The sequence below is a fragment of the Lepisma saccharinum genome, chromosome 3 (genome assembly GCF_977018435.1).
Source record: "Lepisma saccharinum chromosome 3, izLepSacc3.1, whole genome shotgun sequence".
Lineage (NCBI taxonomy): Eukaryota > Metazoa > Arthropoda > Insecta > Zygentoma > Lepismatidae > Lepisma > Lepisma saccharinum.
In genome coordinates this window covers 76,820,346-76,837,643 of record NC_139231.1, presented here as the reverse complement: position 1 = coordinate 76,837,643, position 17,298 = coordinate 76,820,346, and the positions used below count along the sequence as shown (strand labels likewise).

Genomic DNA, 17,298 nt, shown 5'->3' with positions numbered 1-17,298 from the left:
AAATGTATATCATGAAAACCGTAAGAGATATTTACACAGAGTTTTCTGCATTATCAAGTCTCATCCAGTGAGATATTTTTCAATGCTTAAAATTATCAGTTTTCTCCATACAGAAAATTGAGATAAATTAATATCTGGCGGAAGGCAGCGTTAAAATATTTCCAGAAATGCACTTTTGAATGAGAAAAATACGTAAGAAATTATCGAAGGGTCATAATGGTCATGTGCAACATTTGATGGATTTTTTTTATTGGCGATTTTATGGGTTGAGTGAAAAAGTGTCATTTTTGGGACATGCTAGCAGGTTGAAATATTGTCAACAGATGCACGGCACATGTGCCTAAGTATTGGCTATACATTTACGTGAAAAATCATAAACCAAGATTTTGTGCCGAAATTGGACTCTTGAGAGAATCCTAGTCTGCCTCTGCTTACACTGAATTCTCTTGGCTCACTTTCGACGCTACTATGCCTGTTGTTTTAATTGATTCAGCATGGTGTATTCTTTGGAGCAGTGCGTGTACATTGCTGAAGAGTATTTTACTACTCATTCTTACACTCATGTGCAAGAGGTTTTCCAAGAAATCCCCTGCTTCTGCTGTACCTCACAAAGCAACTGTTTTACGACTAGTCAAACACCAACAAATGATCCCACAAATTGTTAAGAGTTGGTATTATTATTGAAGATTAGGCACACACAGGAGATGTACTACGTAGAAATTTTCAGCGAACTCGAACCTGGGTCTCTGGCATACCGTACGATTTCTCTAACCACTGAGCTACTGAGCTGGCCTGGCCTCGCCTAATTTCTCGTTGTCGCTGGTTTACCTGTGTGGAATAGTCTCTGCCAGTGCTAAAGCAACGGGATCTATTGCCTTTGAAACACAGTAGACTTTGACATTGCCTGGTTCCTCCCAGCGTAGAGATGTTAATGCATTTTTCACTGAAAATTTCTACGTATTACATTTCCTGTGGTGCCTGATCTTCAATAATTAACATCTCTACGGTGGGAGAAACCAGACAACGTCGAAGTCTACTGTATTTCAAAGGCAACAGATCCCATTGCGGTAGCACTGGCAGAGAAGATTCTGCGCAGGTAAAACAGTGACAGCGAAAAATCAGGCGAGGCCAGGCCGACTCAGTAGCTCAGTTGTTAGAACAATGGCATGGTATATCATAGACCCGTGTTCGAGTCCTGGTCGAACCTGCATTTCTTGCTGAAAATTTCTACATTGATATATATTGTTGAAAATCAATTCTCAGATGTTTTCAGCAAATTAACAATATTTTTTTTTAAAATAATGTAATTGCTTTTATTTGGATACATGGTAACATAAATTTATTAACCCAGTGCAGTTTAGTGCAGAAAATCTGGTGTTAATACCTCTTATGGTTTTCATGATATAAATTTACAAAGTTTGGGTTGTGCGACTTTTGAAACACACTGTAGTATGCACAATTGCTAGTAGGTAGTTTCCTGGCACCTGATTTTCAGAGCTGGCACCTAGCTTTGAAGAAAATTTTTTGAGCACTGATTATAAGCAACATTATGTGCATTGCAATTCATTCATGATTTAAGGGGGTAGGGTTCAAAATTACAACTTCAGCCTTCAGGAGTTTATTCTGGCAGAACTGCATTTCCGTGGCATATTATCGCTTTTAATATGTTGTATGACAGATAAATTAAATGACGGCCAAAGCCATGAATCTATGCCACATGGCTGCATACTTACAAGAGAGAAAATGCAGTTTTTTTTTAGGGCTTGTAGCAAAGACACAAAACCTCAACAAGCAAAATATTGCTAAGAGAAGTTGTTCACCTTGATGTCATCTATATAGACTGGGAAAATTTGCCAATGTTGTACAGTGACACCCTGTGTATGTATAATTGTACACCATAATATAGCACATGTAACATACCGAAAATCAGTTTTTTTGCCTGTCACCTTGAAACACACCGAAGATTTCACTCAAATACAATAGTGCTCCTGCATTTTTATGTATGTGTCTCTGCATGAATAATGCCTTTCTTAAGACAAAGAAATTGCCTAAGAATATTTTATAAGTTAAACTATTGAATATTTCAACAGTAAGTCATTATCAGTCTATACACTAAACCACATGGCACAAAGAGCCCTTAGATTTTGGAACTCCTACACAAATAGTGCTAATTAATTAATTCATCTCTAGTGTATACACACTTCAGTTTGAGATACATGCTAATCAGTGGCGTATGCTGGTTCTAACGAGTGGGTAATCTCCGACCCTCAAACTCCAAAAGTTTCCGTGCAATTTATGTCTGGATCCATATTGGATTTAGGAATATTGTGTCGGAATGTTTGTCTTATTGTTACGACCACAATCAATTAATTCTCGTTATTGCAGTTTAATATACGTGTAGAATTTCAAAAATAAATCAAGACAGTATTATAAAGCTATAAAAAAACAACCTGTGAAATATAAAATGAAAGACGTGCATTAGTGAAATAAAAACCTGCAATATTGATTTAAGCGCAAAATTCAATTTACTCCAGGACCCGATTACTTGTGCCGTACCACATCCAAAGCACGCTGTTTGTCCAGTTGCACGTCAATACGTGTCTGTGCGAAAGATTGCAGCTTAACAAAGGAAGTTATGTGACTTTTGTATTTTTCATGTTTGGCACAAGCGTTGCAAAGATTACAGTATCCGCCACGTGTCCATACATTCTTTTCAACCCCGAAAAGTAAGCACGGCCAACAAAAAAGCAAAGCTTATTAACACTTATACTTCCTGTCAACCATGGTGTTTTGTCATAATTTGCTTGCGAAAATGCCTCACATATTCCCGATTTTTGTCTTTGTGTGTAGAAATAAGTTCAAGCCATGACACTGGCCTACCTGTATTAACACTTTGCAACTTCTCCTGGAAAGATCTTGTTCCAAAAGGTTTCACCAACAAATCTTGTATCACATCCATTACCCTTTAACACAGCACTATCACGACAAACACTAACACCTAAATAAATAGTAAACACGAACTAAGCACGAAGCCAACAACTACACGCATTCAGTTTCACGTGCCAAACTTCTGTTGTGTACCTTGCTCAGAATGAAATTACCTATGAATGATAAAAAAAAAAATCCCTTTCCGAGCTCGAAATGACAGGTTTTAAAAGTTCGAATCATTGCAGGCCAGAGCCAGAATTTTATTTTGGGATGGGGATCATCCCTTATTAGCAGCCGCCACATAAAGTTAAAACAGTGGGGTTAGAAGTCCTGAAGATGAATCTCAGATTATTACAACGTATTATGAAAGGTGTTTAATCCTGCTAATGAAGTAAAATTAATTATCACTATACACTTTTTAAATTAGATATTTGTAGGATTTCGGGGAGGGGGGTTTCAGCCCTCCGAGTCCTCCACCTGGCTACGTGCCTGATGTGTTTTTTTTCGTTTTATGTTTAATTCGTTCATCTTCATCACTATTAATCTAAAGAGGCAGAATATAGCAACTTAAATGAACTATATATATATATATATATATATATATATATATATATATATATATATATATATATATATATATATATATATATATATATATATATATTGTTCCGGTTCCGTCTTCTGTTTCTTCTCACACTGATGATGCTATAAATTAGCGAAAATTTTGAATTTTCCTACTGTCCGGTGAGTGTTTCCTTTTACCTTATTTGATTTTTATATATATATATATATATATATATATATATAATTTATTTTTGATATCTTTCCCTTTAAAAAATATTCAGTTCCGTGAAAGAAGTATTCTCGCTGCTTTTGAAGATTAGAGAGGAAAAACAATCACTATTTTTGTAAATACAAGGATGAGGGGGAGTCATCATAGGTGCTTTAATTGCTTAAGCTGTGAATTTTAATTTAGTTTGCTTCATCTTCAATATTTAAGCTTTTTCCTTTTGATAAATTTACGTTCAAGTAACAGAAATCAGCAAGACAGAAGCAAATGTAAAGTGAAAATTAGCGTAGAATTGGTTTGCCCATGTTATTCAATTTTCCTGTTCTTCGCATTCTCCTGGGTGTTTTCCCTAGTTCAGCGGAGGGAACGGGAAAGGCTCTGAAGGTTGAGAGTGCGACCGGTGGACTCTCACAAGGAGAATGTTACCCTGAGCAGGGAATCACCGTGCCTGAGAAGCAGTGTTTCCTCCCCCTCTTTCCTCTCTCCTTGCCAAGGGTTGTAAGGGAAGCGGGAGGAATGACATCAGGGTGAGATTCCCTGAAGTCATTCCACCAGCTGGAGAAAGGTTCCCGGACATTCAGCGGCAAACGGTTGGAAGCATTCGCGCCCACACATGCTTCGTGATTATTATTTATCTAGGTGTTAGTGTTTGTCGTGATAGTGCTGTGTTAAAGGGTAATGGATGTGATACAAGATTTGTTGGTGAAACCTTTTGGAACAAGATCTTTCCAGGAGAAGTTGCAAAGTGTTAATACAGGTAGGCCAGTGTCATCGCATGAACTTATTTCTACACACAAAGACAAAAATCGGGAATATGTGAGGCATTTTCGCAAGCAAATTATGACAAAACACCATGGTTGACAGGAAGTATAAGTGTTAATAAGCTTTGCTTTTTTGTTGGCCGTGCTTACTTTTCGGGGTTGAAAAGAATGTATGGACACGTGGCGGATACTGTAATCTTTGCAACGCTTGTGCCAAACATGAAAAATACAAAAGTCACATAACTTCCTTTGTTAAGCTGCAATCTTTCGCACAGACACGTATTGACGTGCAACTGGACAAACAGCGTGCTTTGGATGTGGTACGGCACAAGTAATCGGGTCCTGGAGTAAATTGAATTTTGCGCTTAAATCAATATTGCAGGTTTTTATTTCACTAATGCACGTCTTTCATTTTATATTTCACAGGTTGTTTTTTTATAGCTTTATAATACTGTCTTGATTTATTTTTGAAATTCTACACGTATATTAAACTGCAATAACGAGAATTAATTGATTGTGGTCGTAACAATAAGACAAACATTCCGACACAATATTCCTAAATCCAATATGGATCCAGACATAAATTGCACGGAAACTTTTGGAGTTTGAGGGTCGGAGATTACCCACTCGTTAGAACCAGCATACGCCACTGATTAGCATGTATCTCAAACTGAAGTGTGTATACACTAGAGATGAATTAATTAATTAGCACTATTTGTGTAGGAGTTCCAAAATCTAACTGCTCTTTGTGCCATGTGGTTTAGTGTATAGACTGATAATGACTTACTGTTGAAATATTCAATAGTTTAACTTATAAAATATTCTTAGGCAATTTCTTTGTCTTAAGAAAGGCATTATTCATGCAGAGACACATACATAAAAATGCAGGAGCACTATTGTATTTGAGTGAAATCTTCGGTGTGTTTCAAGGTGACAGGCAAAAAAACTGATTTTCGGTATGTTACATGTGCTATATTATGGTGTACAATTATACATACACAGGGTGTCACTGTACAACATTGGCAAATTTTCCCAGTCTATATAGATGACATCAAGGTGAACAACTTCTCTTAGCAATATTTTGCTTGTTGAGGTTTTGTGTCTTTGCTACAAGCCCTAAAAAAAAACTGCATTTTCTCTCTTGTAAGTATGCAGCCATGTGGCATAGATTCATGGCTTTGGCCGTCATTTAATTTATCTGTCATACAACATATTAAAAGCGATAATATGCCACGGAAATGCAGTTCTGCCAGAATAAACTCCTGAAGGCTGAAGTTGTGATTTTGAACCCTACCCCCTTAAATCATGAATGAATTGCAATGCACATATGTTGCTTATAATCAGTGCTCAAAAAATTTTCTTCAAAGCTAGGTGCCAGCTCTGAAAATCAGGTGCCAGGAAACTACCTACTAGCAATTGTGCATACTACAGAGTGTTTCAAAAGTCGCACAACCCAAACTTTGTAAATTTATATCATGAAAACCATAAGAGGTATTAACACCAGATTTTCTGCACTAAACTGCACTGGGTTAATAAATTTATGTTACCATGTATCCAAATAAAAGCAATTACATTATTTTAAAAAAAAATATTGTTAATTTGCTGAAAACATCTGAGAATTGATTTTCAACAATATATATCAATGTAGAAATTTTCAGCAAGAAATGCAGGTTCGACCAGGACTCGAACACGGGTCTATGATATACCATGCCATTGTTCTAACAACTGAGCTACTGAGTCGGCCTGGCCTCGCCTGATTTTTCACTGTCACTGTTTTACCTGCGCAGAATCTTCTCTGCCAGTGCTACCGCAATGGGATCTGTTGCCTTTGAAATACAGTAGACTTCGACGTTGTCTGGTTCCTCCCACCGTAGAGATGTTAATTATTGAAGATCAGGCACCACAGGAAATGTAATACGTAGAAATTTTCAGTGAAAAATGCATTAACATCTCTACGCTGGGAGGAACCAGGCAATGTCAAAGTCTACTGTGTTTCAAAGGCAATAGATCCCATTGCGGTAGCACTGGCAGAGACTATTCCACACAGGTAAACCAGCGACAACGAGAAATTAGGCGAGGCCAGGCCAGCTCAGTAGCTCAGTGGTTAGAGAAATCGTACGGTATGCCAGAGACCCAGGTTCGAGTTCGCTGAAAATTTCTACGTAGTACATCTCCTGTGTGTGCCTAATCTTCAATAATAATACCAACTCTTAACAATTTGTGGGATCATTTGTTGGTGTTTGACTAGTCGTAAAACAGTTGCTTTGTGAGGTACAGCAGAAGCAGGGGATTTCTTGGAAAACCTCTTGCACATGAGTGTAAGAATGAGTAGTAAAATACTCTTCAGCAATGTACACGCACTGCTCCAAAGAATACACCATGCTGAATCAATTAAAACAACAGGCATAGTAGCGTCGAAAGTGAGCCAAGAGAATTCAGTGTAAGCAGAGGCAGACTAGGATTCTCTCAAGAGTCCAATTTCGGCACAAAATCTTGGTTTATGATTTTTCACGTAAATGTATAGCCAATACTTAGGCACATGTGCCGTGCATCTGTTGACAATATTTCAACCTGCTAGCATGTCCCAAAAATGACACTTTTTCACTCAACCCATAAAATCGCCAATAAAAAAAATCCATCAAATGTTGCACATGACCATTATGACCCTTCGATAATTTCTTACGTATTTTTCTCATTCAAAAGTGCATTTCTGGAAATATTTTAACGCTGCCTTCCGCCAGATATTAATTTATCTCAATATTCTGTATGGAGAAAACTGATAATTTTAAGCATTGAAAAATATCTCACTGGATGAGACTTGATAATGCAGAAAACTCTGTGTAAATATCTCTTACGGTTTTCATGATATACATTTTCGAAGTTTAAATTGTGCAACTTTTGAAACACACTGTATAAGAAGCTGAGCATCACGGTATTCAAAACAACACTAAATCATTCGAGAAAGCAGGAAATGGGGTGTTGGGGGACAAAGAGTAAGAAATTATTACTGACACACTGGAATGTTCACAACATTGATTTTAAAAAAAAGATCATTTGCTAACTTATGCTGTACAGCAATTTGAACTTAGAATCATCAAAATTTCGTACATATTACAGCATAAGATCACAGTCGCCAGGCTGAAATTTTTAGTTGCCAGGCTGAAATTTTTAGTCGCCATGGTGACCTGGCAACTGGAATTTTTCGAGCCCTGCCTATAATATTTTATTATTTTGTATTCAAAGAAGGATTTAATATGTTTTGTATAGAAGTCTTCTTCCAGAGGTCAAACCTCGCTGTGTGTGTGTGTGTGTGTCCATTGCAAATTAAACATTTTTGTCATTTTTTGACAGAAAATGTAAATGTCGGTGGCAACCCTGGGTTTGCACACCTTGCCTCCCTACACGTGGTGGACATTGAAACTGAAACATCGGTGATTACAAAACACGCCACTGGAGGGCTCGCCTGCACCACCTGTTGGTCATGCAAGGCGTAGCGGTCATTCGAGCACGTAGGTGTGTACCTGCCAGTCACAGAGTCACATTGGCACAGTAGTAGCTGGACTCCACTTCGAATATTTGGTTCTGCACAGTAGAATGAGGGACATAACAGAGTTCCAAAGGGGGCAAATTGTTGATGCATCAATAACGGAGACTGCGAATATTTGTAGGGTATCAAGAGCCACAGTATCAAGGCTCATGTCAGCTTACCAGAATGAATGACGAACGACATCCAGGAGGAATAACTGCCGGGGGAAGCTGTCTGCCAGGGATGTTAGGCTATTGAAGAGAATTGTGTCCAAAAAGTGTAAAGTCACCACAGAATTGAATACACATTTGACTGAACCTGTTTCTACCAAAACAATCTGTTGAGAACTTCGTAGGACAGGGTTGCTGTACGAAAACCCTTGGCCACTAACACCAATGCCAAAAAGTGGGTTGATTGGTACCAGCAGCGCAAATGGCCTTTGGACGACCTGAAACATGCTGTGTTCTCGGATGAGTCCACCTTCACTGTTTTTCCGACATCTCGAAGAGTTTAAGTGTGATGTCCATTCGAAGCATACCAACCAGACTTCTTATTGCCAATTGAAACATCTGGGTGGATCCATGATGGTGTGAGATGCAATATTGTGGATATGAGTTCCTTGCTGAAAGAGAAATGCTACAACAGCTTGGATTATCCAAAGACAGGAGCATATTATAATCCCTCAGTTTGCTTCATTGGGAACCATTAATCAATTACAAAATTTTCCCTGAGATTTCCCTGAGATTTGTATTTTTTTCAAATTCCTGAGATTTCCAGGTTTTCCAGGTGTGTGGGAACCCTGAGTATATCCAAGTGAAGTCCTGTGAAACTGATAACATGCAGTTATACCATTAATGCTGACGAAAAGGGTATGTAAGTATTAGAAATTTAACACAAGGAATTTATAGAATTGCTTTGTATAGGTACCTGTTTTAGCTAACCAACACATTAAAACAGGAACACTCTAATAATAAAAGTTCCTGAAAGTTCATATACGAGGGGCATCCTGACAAAAGCTCCAATGGTGCCTATACGCAACACTAGTGGTCGGAGAGCGACACACACACATGCAGGCAGGAAGAAGTGGCATGTAGCTGTAATCTGGTACAGTTGCAATGCAGCCGGTTTAGGACAGTTCTAGGTTAAGATTGCAGCTCTCATAAAGTCTCCCACCGACTGCGATGTAGCCTACATTGCATGCTCAGAATTTGGCACAGAGCCATCAGCAATCATGTGAGTTGTGCAGACCGGACGTCATGAGTGATAGTATGTGCAGACAATTCACGGAAGGCCAATCAAATGTGCACAACCCCATACAGATGAGTACACACGGGCCCTTTGCATCAGAGATCTTAGACCACTCCCTGTACAGGCCTGGCCTTGAATGTACCGAAGAGGTTTCTGGCAGGGCAAGGATTTGACAGCTACATTGCGGTAGAGATAGTTCCAGTCTTTCCTGTCAGACACATATACCATGGGCATACAAAATTTAGTGCCATGCTACGGCACATGCCAGAACAACGGTGGTGATTATGCCGAAAATTAGGTTAGGACTCACTGTTACTAATGCAATCAATTACAACTGATATTCTTGTTTTATTTATGCCTAATCGGTGTATTTTCTTATTTTTTATTTTTTACTATACGGTGTTATTTTTCCCAAAATTCACATTTTCATTTTAGCGGATTTTCTGGCAAATATCTGAAATTATACCTTCATGGTGTTTTTAAACTACTGTTTAAAATTGTAAGTCACATGGCTTACGCCTCTTCGCGAGAGTTTGATGTCTTGAAAGTTATTTTGGGAAAGTTATTTTCCATGCCCCTTTATTAATTTTTAAGGTAAGGATTTTAGATAATGGAATTTTGGTGTGGAGTTAGGGCCCCACACTTTCTTGATCACGGCTGAAGGTGGGGGTGATGTGATCAGCACAACACTCCTGGCTACCTTTATTCCTCAAACCTTCCTCAAGGTACCAGCTTCATATGATGCTGGGTGGGTGCTGGAGCAGTTTGAATAGGTGGAAAAGGAAAACATCCCGGTTCTCTCCCACAGGGGATCGACCCCGGGTCTCTCGCATAGTAGTCTGAGCTCCATTATTACTCGCTCGACAAATGCCGATAGTGCGCACTTAGCTTGGTAATTCAAAACATATCTCGTGCAACAAATACAAAGATGTGGCTCCCGTGTGATGGTAGATACACACTCGATCTCCTGTTAGAACCCTGCCACTTTGCTCTGTGATGCAAATGGTTTTGTTAGAAGTTGAAAAAATAGTGGGAAATAAATGATTTAATGTGGCTGTCGGAATTATTTCACGTATGTATAACTCTATAACTATGTACACAAACATGGCCTAGAAAAGACAAGGATGTTGGATTTCATGGAATTTTTTGTTGTTTTAGGACATTTCTTTTAAAAAAATCGCTAAAAACGCCAACAATTCGCATTTTTTGCCAAATTCGCATTATTACAATATTTCGAACGGGCAAAAAATGTGTCCAGATATCACTGCACATTCCTAAACATAATTTCACAGCAATTACCATTTTTCACGATTTTGGCGTTTGCGAAAAATCAATGTACCTACTAATTGGAAATTACTTTCTGGCCACCCCTCGTACAAATAAGTAGATGGCAAGTGAAAATTTAGCAGGGCTGGCAGAGAAAAGTCAATTCATGAAGGAAGTGATTTGCTGTTATGATTAAATGATTCGAGTAAATATGATATTAAAATATTTACGTATTTATTATTAGTATTTTATTTCATAATAATGGACATTAACGTCACTCAGTGAGAGATTTAAGACCATCTCTCACGAGATTAAACAGACAGGACAGAGAGTGGCGTTAATTTCATTGAAATACTAGTGTTGCAGTAAATTTGAGGTTGGGAGCATGCACTTGCCAATTTTTATAACCTTCACCAATGCAGATTTATGTTTCACTTTTTCGTGATAGTATTCAATATATATCCTGTTTGGTTGGATTCTTCTTGATATCTAAGAATATTGCAATGTAATTGTAAATGTATGTTAACTTGTGCGAAACCAGTAATACGTCAGGATGATAACAGAAAGCCTTCGTAAGGACTGCTACATTCAATAAGGTGAAATGAGCCAGAAGAGTAATAAAATTCCAGCAGCATATTTGCAGTCTAAAGCTCTTCTTGTTTATGCATGCGATTCTTGTTCGATGTTGCAGTCCATGCAATTTCTGTCACATGTTGTAGTGAGATATAATTCAATGCATTTTCCATGTAATATTTAGAGGCTTAACCTTTACTCCTCCGATTATACCAACCACATAGTATCATCAGAGTAAGGTCACACTGACCCGATGATAGCATATGGTATCATGGTGCTGATTACAAAATGAATGTGCTTTTTGGACCTTCATACTCTTATGTTTGGGTGGAAACTCTGACACAGGTCTGGAGCAAACCTGGGAAATTCATATTGATGACCAACCTCCCCCCTCGACGCAACATATCCATGCCACATTTCCGAACAGTTTTTCACATTTTGGCTCATTATTCAACTTGTATGGCACCCAGGAACATGAAACATGTTTCAATCTCTTTGGAAACGTCCATTCTTTGAAGAGAATACTAAGGTTTGCACCCTCTCCCCAAAATAGCGGGAGAAGAGAAGGTAAACTCCAGATTTTTATGTGTTTTTTTTTCATTGAAATTCGGTGGTCATGCCCCAAACCCCCTTCCTTGGTTCGGTGTTCTTAATTGTACACGGTTGTATATTCTGATGTTTTAGCTGCAAAACAAAACTTATCCGAAGTTGATTGCTCCCATACTGCCAAAGTTATAACAATTTTCCTCTAAAAATGCAAATTACCTATTTTTCGTAAAAAAAACAGTTTCACATTTTGGTTTATTATTCAACTTGTATGGCACCCAAGAACATGAAACATGTTTCATTCTCTTGAGAAATGTCCATTCTTTGAAAAGAATGTAGTAAACTCCAAATTTTTGTTTTTTCCATTGAAATTCGGGGGTCGCACCGCCCCCCCCCCCCAAACCCCCCTCTTGGTTCGGCGTTCTGAATTATATACGGTTGCATGCTATGATGTTTTATCTGAAAAACAAAAGTTATCCGAAGTAGATTGCTCCCATAGTGCCAGAGTTATAACAATTTTCGTCAAAAGAGAGTTCGAAGTCAATGAAGACGAAATTCCCTGACATTTCCCTGACTTTTTTTGACACCTCAAATTCCCTGATTTTTTTCAGTTTTCCAGGTCTGTCGCCACCCTGGGTTATCTTCACTTTTTGTGTACAATGCACCATTTTCGAGATATATTTTTTTCTTACTTTTCAAGGTGAATTTTGGGTGCCATTTTATCAAGGTCATAGAGCGGTACTCTTGAAAATTGAATTCCTCACATTTTTTTTTTTTTTACTATAGGGGCAGTTGTTTCATTTCTGTTGCAATTAGTTCACCAGAAAACATTATCTTTCCTTGACTAAATAATGAAGATCTGAACCTGTGTTCCATGAATCCCCCTGGTCCTCTCATGGAACCCAATAAAATACTCAATTATTACATGAACTGGTTTAAGAATTAAATATATTCCACTAATATAAACTTCACAATTTCAGATCATTAATTAAGTTGGTTCAGTGGCCGAGCACACGAAGCGGTAAACTTTAGATCTTGTCAATTACTGAGGTTCAAATCCTGGCTTGGATATGGGTGTTATTTGTGAATGTACCTTCATTGATTTTATCTAATCACCAGTCATTCTCCTTGTTGCAATTCAACAAAAGTGGCAGAAATCAAAGTAAAATAACAAAAGTACAACATACAATTTGAGATCGTCAAGAAGCGGACAGCCTGTCTACATTAGCCATGACCTTTGAAGCAAACACAAACCAGCAACCAAATGCAACACATGTAACAAGACTTAAGTGAAATGTAGCACCAGCTTTCTCACTAAAGTAATACTGTATTAGGCGATGGTATTCAATTCTTGTTATTAATATTATTATAATAAAAATATGAGTATTGCAATACATTATATTGTATAATTATAGTAAAAACCTCTTGATGAGCAACTTTAAATGAACATTTATCACTTCACATATTGGGTTAATACCTGGGGGTGCACAACAAAAAAATATATTTATTAAGGAAGAAGACTCTGTGGTAAATAAAATAAAAAGTAAATAAACGGTTTGAAGGAATTGTAAACAACAGAAATTTCTCAGAATTTGAGAGGAATTTTCAAAAGTGCAGGCCTAAATGGCCTTAAGTTTATTTTCTTCTATAAAATGTACAGTGGTAAAAACACAGCACCTTTCATGATAAGTTCTTCAGCCTAATATCTTTGCAGGGGGAAGTGGGAAAACAAGGTAAGCATCTCAAATTATTGTGAATACAGTAGTGTTTGTGTTTTAGCATTTTGACACTCACCATGGTTAATAAAGAGCTGTTCCTTTACATGCAAGTATTTGCAACAAAAACATTTATCTCAAGTACAAATAGCTTTCCTGCCTAATTGCTTCAAATCTTCCGTACCAGTTACGCTTAAATGTTCCTTCAAAAGGAATACAGAAAGATATCTTACCTCACTGTGTAATCCTACATCACTCAACATTTTAAATTTACTTAAAAGAAGGTTGATCACTTTTGGCAATAATCTGGTATGTACTAAGGTTTGATTGTGATACTTCAGAAACATAGCAGATAAATATACCACAGATTAAAATAAGCAATGTTATCTGAAAATTCAAGTGATGATAAAAAATAGAAAGCTGTACATAGTGCAATAACATAAAAAAAAGCTTACTTCTAAACAATCACAAATTAATACTATGTGCAATGTAGTAAAGTAAATAGTAACATGGTTAAATATGGAATTAGTAACAACTGCATGCTTTGTTGTATCATGCGTGTCATATTAATACTTTACATGCAAATGCATACATGGATTTTCTTCAAAAGTAATGAAGTTTTCTGCATACATTTTACGTTCCATGGCATGCAACAAAAGTCGTCATGCATAATTTAAAAATAGTACTGACCTGATATTGTTCCACATGCAAGAAACATGCTTACTACTTACTTCTCACCAACAGTAAGATGCACCAACAATGTTATACAATCAGTACTGGACCAGGCTAAAGATCTACACCAGATGTCAATAAACAGCACATATCCACTTGTTGCTCTCTTGCATATTACATCGCATATCCCTAAACTTCCCAATCTCTCTTCAAAAGTCATGTTTCAAAAACATGGTATAAAATCTACTTAAGGTAACCCTTTAATTATCACATGACTTGTTTCTTTGATAAAAAGAATCATGAAACCTTGTCTGCGTATTCCGTAAATTTTGTAACATTACTAATTAATTGTACAAAAATTAATATTATTTATAAACAGCATGAAAAAATTAGATTCTAACCTTTTAATTTCCAAGTATCACTGCTTTATTGTTTTCACAGCGAAATAAATGGTACTTGCAAAGTCAAAACAAAAGTAAAACATGGGTAAAACAATTTTTATCATTGCACTGTGGTTTTTATGTATGTGATATGATTAGTTGGTTCTGTTGGTTAAATTTAAATTGAGCAAAATATAATAAAGACAGGGAAGAGAGAAGAAAACGAAATACAACTCACATTTACAGCAGTCATTTAACACAACCCAAATGTATAATGCAACTAGCAATCTCATGAAATAGTCTTGTGAAAATATATTCTCTGCATGTTGTCAAATGTATATTTAGTTCAAACATTTTTTTTAAAAAATGTACCAGAACTAACATTTAGAATACATTACTTTTTTTACGTAAAACTCAAGTTGAGCTATTTAAGAGAAACTATTTTCATAAGAAAACAGACAAATTTAAGTATGTAAATTACTAAAGAGCTGCAGTTCTTAAGCATGGGATAAACATAAGATGACTTCAATAATCACTGTAATATAGCGTGGTCTAGAAATACCATGTGTGAAATAAATGTTACATGAATTAAAAAATTTAGATGAGGCAATCGCGAAACTCTACTTACAGATCAGGTTTAAGTATTGTTAAAACCAATAACATCTCATTGTCACATCACTCCAATAACTGTGGTCTTCCTACTGTAACTATTACATAAGTTTTAAAACTTAAGAGATAAATTTTTTACATTTTTCTTCTTTCCTCTATATTTCAAACAGTTGTCAAATAGCGAGATGTATCCTCATATTTAAGGAATTTCTCATGACTAGAAACTAGATAAAAATACATTTCTTTTTAATTATGGACAGCACACAAAATGTCATGAAAATGGCTTAGAGAAATTTTAACATACAAAATATTCTACTGGAATGTGCATGGTTAGTGTGTGCAGGAATGTGTTCAATATGTCCATCTTCTTGCAATATACAACACGATTCCTTCAGAAGATGTAAGCGAGTACTAAAAAGATTTCCACGAAACTTACTTGTAAATTTTCTATTAATTTCAGTGGCCTCTGCCACCATCCTATTGGGAAACTCGATGCTTCACTGTTCGGTTGACTTCGGTTGACGGGTTAGGTGGCAGAACAACCTCAGGCTGAACCTCGCCCACGTAAATAAAGAATTTGAATTTGAGGTTCCTGTTGTTTCCTCGCTTACAGCTAGGGGTGCTGGTGTAACCAGTTTGTCTTCTGCGTGTGATAGGTTTGAGTTGTTGCAAAAGCGGGAGCCTGACCACTGTCAATATTCAGCTCGTGGGGAAAGTGCATAATTGCTTGAGTCTCTTTAATTTTTGTGTCAATCATTGTTTGAGCTGCATGCCTCACTGAAACTTTTTGGATCCTGCGTTTGTTAAACTTGAGGTGCTTTGCTAGTGCAGTAGTTGGTTCGGATTTTTTTGGCATTGGATAAGTGCTGTTGTAAACATTCGGCATCATATACTCCTGGGTTGTCAAGTGGTGAAAGGAAAGATCTCTTGTGCTTGTTTAGAGCACTGGCTATTTTGTTCACTGGCTTATGCGCAAGCTTGATGTCATACTGTTTCAGCATCTTGGCTAGGCGGTTGGATGTTGTCTGGAGGTAAGGGAAGGAAATCAATTTTGTTTTATTGCTGCTGGCTGGGTGGTGTTGGTTAGGTTGTCACACCTGCATTTCAGCTTTGCTACACCATGCAGAGAATTGATGTACTGTGTACCCCCATTCTGAAGTCCTATGTCTGTAACCAGGTAACTTCTTCCTTCAAATCTTCTTCACTTGAGCAGTGCGAGAAAGCTCTTCGGTAGAAGTTAAGCCATACATTAGCTTTATGTTTGGGTGGGTGGTTCTAAAGGGAGTGGATATATTGGTTCCCTTCCCCTGGTTTTCTGTAGACTGTGGGGGTGAATTTGTTATACCTCCTTTTGATGGTTAGATCTAGGAAGTTGATAATGTCTTGATTTTCCCATTCTAGCAAAGCACCTCAAGTTTAACAAACACAGGATCCAAAAAGTTTCAGTTAAGCATGCAGCGCACGCAATGATTGACACAAAAATAAGACTCATGCAATTATGCACTTTCCGCACGAGCTGAATATCCACAGTGGTCAGGCACATCATGTTTGGCGGCTCCCGATTTTGCAACAACTCAAACCTATCACACGCAGCAGACGAACTGGTTACACCAGCACCCCTAGCGGTAAGCGAGGAAACAACAGGAACCGGAAGTCAACCGAACAGTGAAGCAAAGAGTTTCTCAAGTGGATGGTGGCAGAGGCCACTGAAATTAATAGAACATTTACAGAAATCTTTTTAGTAGTCACTTACATCTTCTAATTATAAACCACGTTTTTTATTCCCTCTAACATGAACAATTCCTTTGTTAATCACAGAGGGTGAAAAGTCATGATGGCCACTTGGAGCATATTTTCCGGTTTCTTGAGGTTGTCTTTCTCCTTCACATATCCCCACAATTTGACATCACATGGATTTGTATCAGGGCTGTGGGGTAGACAAAGTGAACCACACTGAAAATGTTCATGCAGGAATCCAAAATAATGTTTGCTGTGAGGAAAACTCAATCTTGCATGAACCATGAACCATTGTGTCTCAATTGGTAGTCTTGTTGCCAAGAGTTGACGAAAGAAACTATTCTGCAACATGTTCATGTGATGCACACTGTTACCTGTGCTACCGAAAAAGAATGACCCAATGATTCCATGGCTGGAATTTGCATCCCACACACACACAATAATTGTGCACATTATTAGCAACTTCCTTCACCCAAAATCTGACATTCTGTTTGTGTGCAGAACCGTTCAGGTACACACACACCTTGTCAGAAAACCAAGTGTTGTT

The 17,298-nt window shown here is 37.4% G+C and overlaps 1 protein-coding gene across 4 annotated transcripts in view; it reads right to left on the bottom strand.

The window, feature by feature from the left end:
* Window positions 1–17,298, bottom strand: part of Yif1 (Yip1d-interacting factor 1) — a 77,387-nt gene that overhangs the window by 20,865 nt on the left and 39,224 nt on the right. The window lies entirely within an intron of this gene.